Source organism: Procambarus clarkii, chromosome 36 (assembly GCF_040958095.1).
Source record: "Procambarus clarkii isolate CNS0578487 chromosome 36, FALCON_Pclarkii_2.0, whole genome shotgun sequence".
Classification (NCBI taxonomy): Eukaryota; Metazoa; Arthropoda; class Malacostraca; order Decapoda; family Cambaridae; genus Procambarus; species Procambarus clarkii.
This window is the reverse complement of record NC_091185.1, coordinates 20,709,715-20,715,986: the sequence shown is the minus strand read 5'-3', so window position 1 is coordinate 20,715,986 and position 6,272 is coordinate 20,709,715. Positions and strand designations below refer to the sequence as shown.

The window sequence follows — 6,272 nt, the reverse complement described above, 5'->3', positions numbered from 1 at the left end:
GGTACCAACCCTTACAATCTCTCTCTCTCATTCCTTTACATGTCTCAGCATGTTCGCCTCGCATCTTACTACGCTGTCTACTTTACATGTTGTAGCGTGTATTACTGTGTCCCATATCTTATTTAAACATGAGTCATATGTAAATATACCCGACTCCTTCCATCCATTACAAGTCCTAGCTTGTTCACCGCCCAACTCACTACACTGTCTACTTTACATGTTGTAGCATGTTTTCCGCACATCTTGATACTATCCCTTACAATCTCTCAATCCTTTACACATCCCAACTTTCAACCCTTTCTTACAATTTTCCTCCATCCCTCCGCTACATGTTCTTACCCGTTCATTACAGTCCACTACATATTCTCTAATCATCTCTGTACTAATTCTCAAAACTAGTTGTTTCTGTCATTTTAGTAAGTAAGTAAGTAGATCATCGTTATTAACAACGACAACAACAACAACAACAGTAACATTACTAATTCACAGTAAGTTACTACTGAGCATTTGGTAGTTATCCATTTTCAAATAAGGTCAATATAAATCATTCTAAGACATCTTCGTACAATTAAAGATACTTGCCTGTGCACTAAGTCATTACTTACAGTAGCATCTTAAGGCATTGTTTTCGTAACTCAGTTTTATTAAACATACACCTTCATTAGTCAAAGGAAAACTTTTCAAGTCATTGTATTCAATATTTCCGTTAAACTTACTACATCATGTCATTATTCTGTTTCATAATTAAGTACTTGTTTCAGTCCTCCAATGTAATAAGCAAATTATTCTATTAAGGATAAAGAAATCTTATTTAGAAGAGACATTAAGTTTATTACAACATTTAACGCATACAAGTGTTTTAGTAGTTATACAGGTATTCAAGAAATCATAAGTGTTCTTAGTAGTTTTACAAGTGTTCAAGAAAATCATATACAGTTATTCTTAGTAGTTATACAGGTATTCATAAGTGTTCAAGAAGCAAACATATACAGTTATTCTTAGTAGTTATACAAGTGTTCAAGAAAATCATATACAAGTGTTCTTAGTAGTTATACAAGTGTTCAAGAAAATCATAAGTGTTCAAGAAGCAATTGGATTTATTATATATAAAATATTTCCTCTACAAATTGGACAGCATTTCAGAGCTAAAAGACAACCACTGCATGTCACCATATGTTTACATGGTAGTATTACAATATTTATATTTTTATCCATACAAACTCTGCATAAAATATCTTCTTCCCAAGATTGTTCTGTACAGTCCTTGTTTTCAACAGTGTTAGTACAAGTCTCCGGTAAAGTTTTCAATCCCAGATCTTCAAGCGTAGCTTCTTGTTCCTCTTTATCATCAACTGCTTCATAAATTAAGTCCCGTACCCGTAAATAAATATCTGTACCCTCTTGCATATACCTCAACACGATTTCTAGACATCTACTTTGTATAATAAAAGGTAACAAATCTCTGGATTCCTTAAGGTACTCACTTAAAGCATATCTTATACTCTCCACAGGTATTAATTTTTTATGAATCAGATGTTTGAACTTATCCATACCCTCCATTAAGATATTAATTAAATCATTGTCTATAGGTTTTATAGGTAATGGTATTGTCAATCTAGCATTCTTAACAAATTCCTTGCCCCTTGCAAGAATAATGTAAGCACATTCTGGACTACATCTCGCATGTAACGTCCAAGGATCATCTTCTGGTCTCCAATTTCGTATTCCACAGGCGCAGTGATAGCAGCAGACGTGGTCACTTATACCTGAAAACCATAAAACAATCCAGCATTATCTCGTTACTATCTTTTAACTAATATTCATTATTTCTTTACTTATAACTCTATTAAGTTAAAATAGTTAAAACACTTCATACCACAGTAAAAAAAACCAGCTTCTGCCAGCTCATGAGAAGTTTGCTTGACGCTTCCAGGCCATGTCATATCAAATGTCTCTAGGCGAGATTTATAAGTTACCAATCCTGGATTCAGCGATTTCCTAAATTTGATCAATCCCAGATCTTCCTTAGGAGGAGCACCACCTAAAAAATATAACGTAGTTACGTAAATTATTCTTTAGAAGAATAAGAAGTATCTATTTAAGCAATCAAGTTTTGTACAGAGTATATAAGACTGGTATAAGAATACATCATAAGAATATATACTTACTACTATCACTTATTTTCTTATTTCCCAGTTCTATTTTATGGGAAACAAATTCCAGTCCATATTTGAAAGCTATCTCAGACACCTCTAAAGAAACATTGTCACTCCTCTTGCCTCTAATAAAGGCACAGTCTTGATTAATGATCTTATGACGTCTTCTGGGGCTATCACCAACAATCCATGCACCTACTATACAATAACAAAATGCACACAAACAGTAATCACTATTGCGAAGGTAATAGAACCCATCTTCAACTAAGTCAATAGGGTTTAACCACTTAATGGGCCAATCCACAAATGTTTGTAGTCTAACTCCTGCACATTTAAGGCTTTCTATACTGTAAAACTTCCTGGCACACAAAGGATCCATCGTGTGAGGGCAGCACTAACTATTAGAGTAGGATAAGCAAGTATATATATCCCTAAAATAAGTATCGTACATCGCTACATATTTAACAGTTTCCCCATTTATAATAGACAGTAATCTCCTCTAAATACTTCTCTATTTAAAAATCCTTAAAGTTTCATAATTAAATAAAGCTCTTATATAAATACTTAGTAAACTACTTTCATTATTTATTAGACTTATTAGAAAAATACATCACTTTGGCAATCTCGCTAAAAGTATACCGTTACGTCATTATTCGTAGCTGCCGTGCATAATGATAGATATCTATATATAATTTAGTAGTAAATTCTTATTTAATCTAATTAAAATATATGCTTAAAGCATCTATATCCTAAAATGAAATATACTATTAGTTATAATGTAATATATAATATCACTCTAAGGTAACAAAAATCCTTATTAATATATTCAAATAAGTGGTAACTTTTACATTTCCCCCAATATAAGAGCGCGGACCTCACATTAGGGATATTATTACGACTATCTGGATCGTATCTACTACCTTACGAGGAAGAAAATTCACCATGGATACTGTTCTGACAACTTGTCAGGGTTATTTAACCGACGATTCATTTTGTAATAATGAAACCTGTATTGTGTACGGAGTGAACTGTATATCCTGTGTTCCCCGAGGAATGGCCCTAGACTTAGCCAAGAAATATTCTCACGCTGACGCTTATAATGTTCGCCGACCCTTGTACAGTCTTAAGAGATGTATCCCTGAAGATCGTCCAGTACCAGGAACAATTCATATCTCTAAAGGAGAAAATCTTCCGTATATTGTTGCTATAGCCACACAATACGGTATTGGATTACCTATAGAAAGTAATAACATTGCTCAGGGAATTATAGAAAACTCAAAAGACAGAAACATGCTCTCTGGATTAAACGAAGATACATCCATTAATCGTCTCGTCTACTTCAAGAATGGTATGAAAGATTTATTTAACTTTATCAAGGGCTCTCCTCAAATTATGAGAGTTATAATACCAACAGGAATTGGGATTACATGTGTTCGAAGAGATAAAGTTTGGGAAAATACTTATCTTCCTGTTATTGAAGATATGTATAAACAGTTAAAACCCTACGGAGTGGAAATTAAATTACTGTTTAACGAGGAGATTATGCAGAGGAAGAGCAAGTAACACTTGGCAACCTTTTGTGTGCGCAGTGTTTCTACGCGCAGCCTAAAGATGTATATATGCTTCCCCCGTAGTGATCTCTTACGGTGTCCTCCTCTTCTTGGATGTCAGAATCTACTTCAAGCTTGGATATTCAAGGCTATGGAGATCAAGACTATTATTGGAGACTTTGCCTCCCTGCCCGTCTACAATAATCACGACTGTTTATTGTACGATCTTGATGCTACGAGTGTACAAATGTGTAAAATTGTGCAAGGATTGTGGGATCGTTACCCATATGCGAGATTACATCGTGAAAACTTTCCTTACAAAAACAGGGCTGTTGTATCTTATCGCAGTAACCCTGGCAGTATACATATTGGAGAACCACCTGAATTTAACAACAGGATGGATGAAGATCCCCATCTACCCCTTATTATTGGTTTAGTGACTCAGTTTGCTAGTAGACCTGCAACTTTACCAGCATACGAAAATCCTCCGTGTGAAGTACGAAGTTTAGATGAACATTTTTACGATGGACTTGAAAAAGATACAGAATATCAGAGATGGCGCTGGTTTGAAAATGCTCTGAAGGAAGCCCTTGTTTTCATTCTTAAAAGATGTGTTAAGAGAATTATTATTCCATATGGGTTTGGCATGTCAAGTTATTTGGACAACTGAGCAGTATGGGAAAGTAAATATTTGCCTGTACTTGAGAAAATAGGACAAAAACTACGAAAACGAGGTATTGTACTCTTCATAGTACGTCCTGAAAACATCGTTCCTCCTCAGTCATCCACCCACGGCATCTTTGAAAATAAGATTCCATACATTGCTGTTCTTCAAAATGGATCCACAACTAATGCTACTGATGCTGCTAGGACACCTGAAGATGATGCTACGCCTGCTACCGCTGATGCTAGTTCACCTTCTATCAACACTAAGTTGTCTGATACAATTAATTCAACACCTGTTAATGTTACTACGTCTGTTGATACTAATGTTACAATGTGTGTTAGTAGTAGTTTTACAAATTTAGAAGAGAAGATGGATTGGGAATAATAATGTCTGTAAATAATTTATACTTTGTACATTTTTACAAATTAAATACATTGTACATTTTTACACATTAAATAACAAAATAGAAACTCGTGTGTTTATTTTCTCCCTTTTTAATGTCTAAATGTCAACTCTACTTTTCTGAGTATATAGGAAGAGGTACGAAACTTTTTCTGTCTTACTTCAAGATGGATTGTTCTATGTACATGCAAGTGAAGCTTAAGCGTTTGAATAAGTGTATTATAGATGCTGATTTTACTAGTGATGAAATTCTAAAACCTGGAGACTGTCTTGTCTACGATTCTCATAATTTATCTGGTGGATTTGCACAACTGTTATGGGAAAAATATCCTTACAGTAAAGTTTCCGAGTGTGAAGTGGTACAGAATAATATAACTCCTGGTGGTATAGTACTTGCTTTATCTCCAGAACCAGAAATAAAACCTCATATTATAGGACTTCAATACAGTAGCTCTAATGAAGATCTAGGATTACAGAAAGATATTATTAAACGTTGGAGTTTTAAATCTGCAATAAGACAAATTTGTTGTCAGGCAAGAAATAATAATTTAATCCAGCGTATAATTATTCCATATGGTATTGGGTTTAATGACGGAATAGGTTGGAGTAAAGAAGAACAAGAAGAATGGGAGACACACTATTTTCCAGGACTAGCCCATTTAGCTTATGTTTTAAAGAATAATAAAAAAGAATTATTAATGGTTCGTATACCTCTTGGAGAAGATGTTACGGGGACTGGGAGAGAGAAGAAACAAGTAGAGGAGGGATCTAATAAACGGAAGAGAATGTCATAGTTAAAACTAGTAGATCTAAAATAATACGTATAACTAATTTGGAAACTACAGCTAAGAGAGAGGGGCGGAGCGTAACAATCTCCGATGTGATAAGCTAGGTCGGGATATATCTTGCCATAAACTCCCCAGCTCGGTCCAACAGCGAGAAGACATACTCGGATCGATGGCTGCTGTATACAGTAAGTGCTTATTGTATGATGTACTTACAGTACTCGTTATATTTGTTGTGATATAATTTTGCTTATTATTGAATATCTTTTAGTTTTGAAATATTATGATTATTTAATAGTCCCTGTGTTAAATATTGTATTTTTCTTTGTTTAAAGATTTACCCCATGTGATGGATGTGAAGAGTCTACCAGGGTTTGGAAGCATGCCTGATCTTGTGTCAGAAACTATATGGCAAAGTCCAGCTTCGACTGTTTTGTGGAAGAATATGCCCCTGGCGGAAAAACAGACTTATAAAGTGATGACACATACTGATAAATGTACGCATGAGAACATTGTTCCAGCTCTAGCAAAGTTTATTAGCAAAAGTGAAAATGTTTTAATGATACTGATTGGTCGTGATTTTATAAAGTTGAAAGAAGAACTTCCAATGATAAAATGTGATATAGTCTTATTTAGCTTAAAAGAGAGTGTTAGAGATGTACTCAAGAAACATGAGAATTGTCAAGTGCTGTTGCTGACGAAAATTCCTAGT

General features: G+C 34.5%; 1 long non-coding RNA gene across 1 annotated transcript; it reads right to left on the bottom strand.

The window, feature by feature from the left end:
- Positions 1-324: 324 nt before the first annotated feature.
- LOC138371508 (uncharacterized) lies at positions 325-2,441 on the bottom strand. The gene is made up of 3 exons (XR_011230520.1): positions 2,169-2,441; positions 1,877-2,041; positions 325-1,766 (listed from the first exon to the last, which is right to left on the bottom strand). It is a non-coding gene; the product is annotated as an uncharacterized lncRNA (long non-coding RNA).
- Between the last annotated feature and the right edge of the window lie 3,831 nt (positions 2,442-6,272).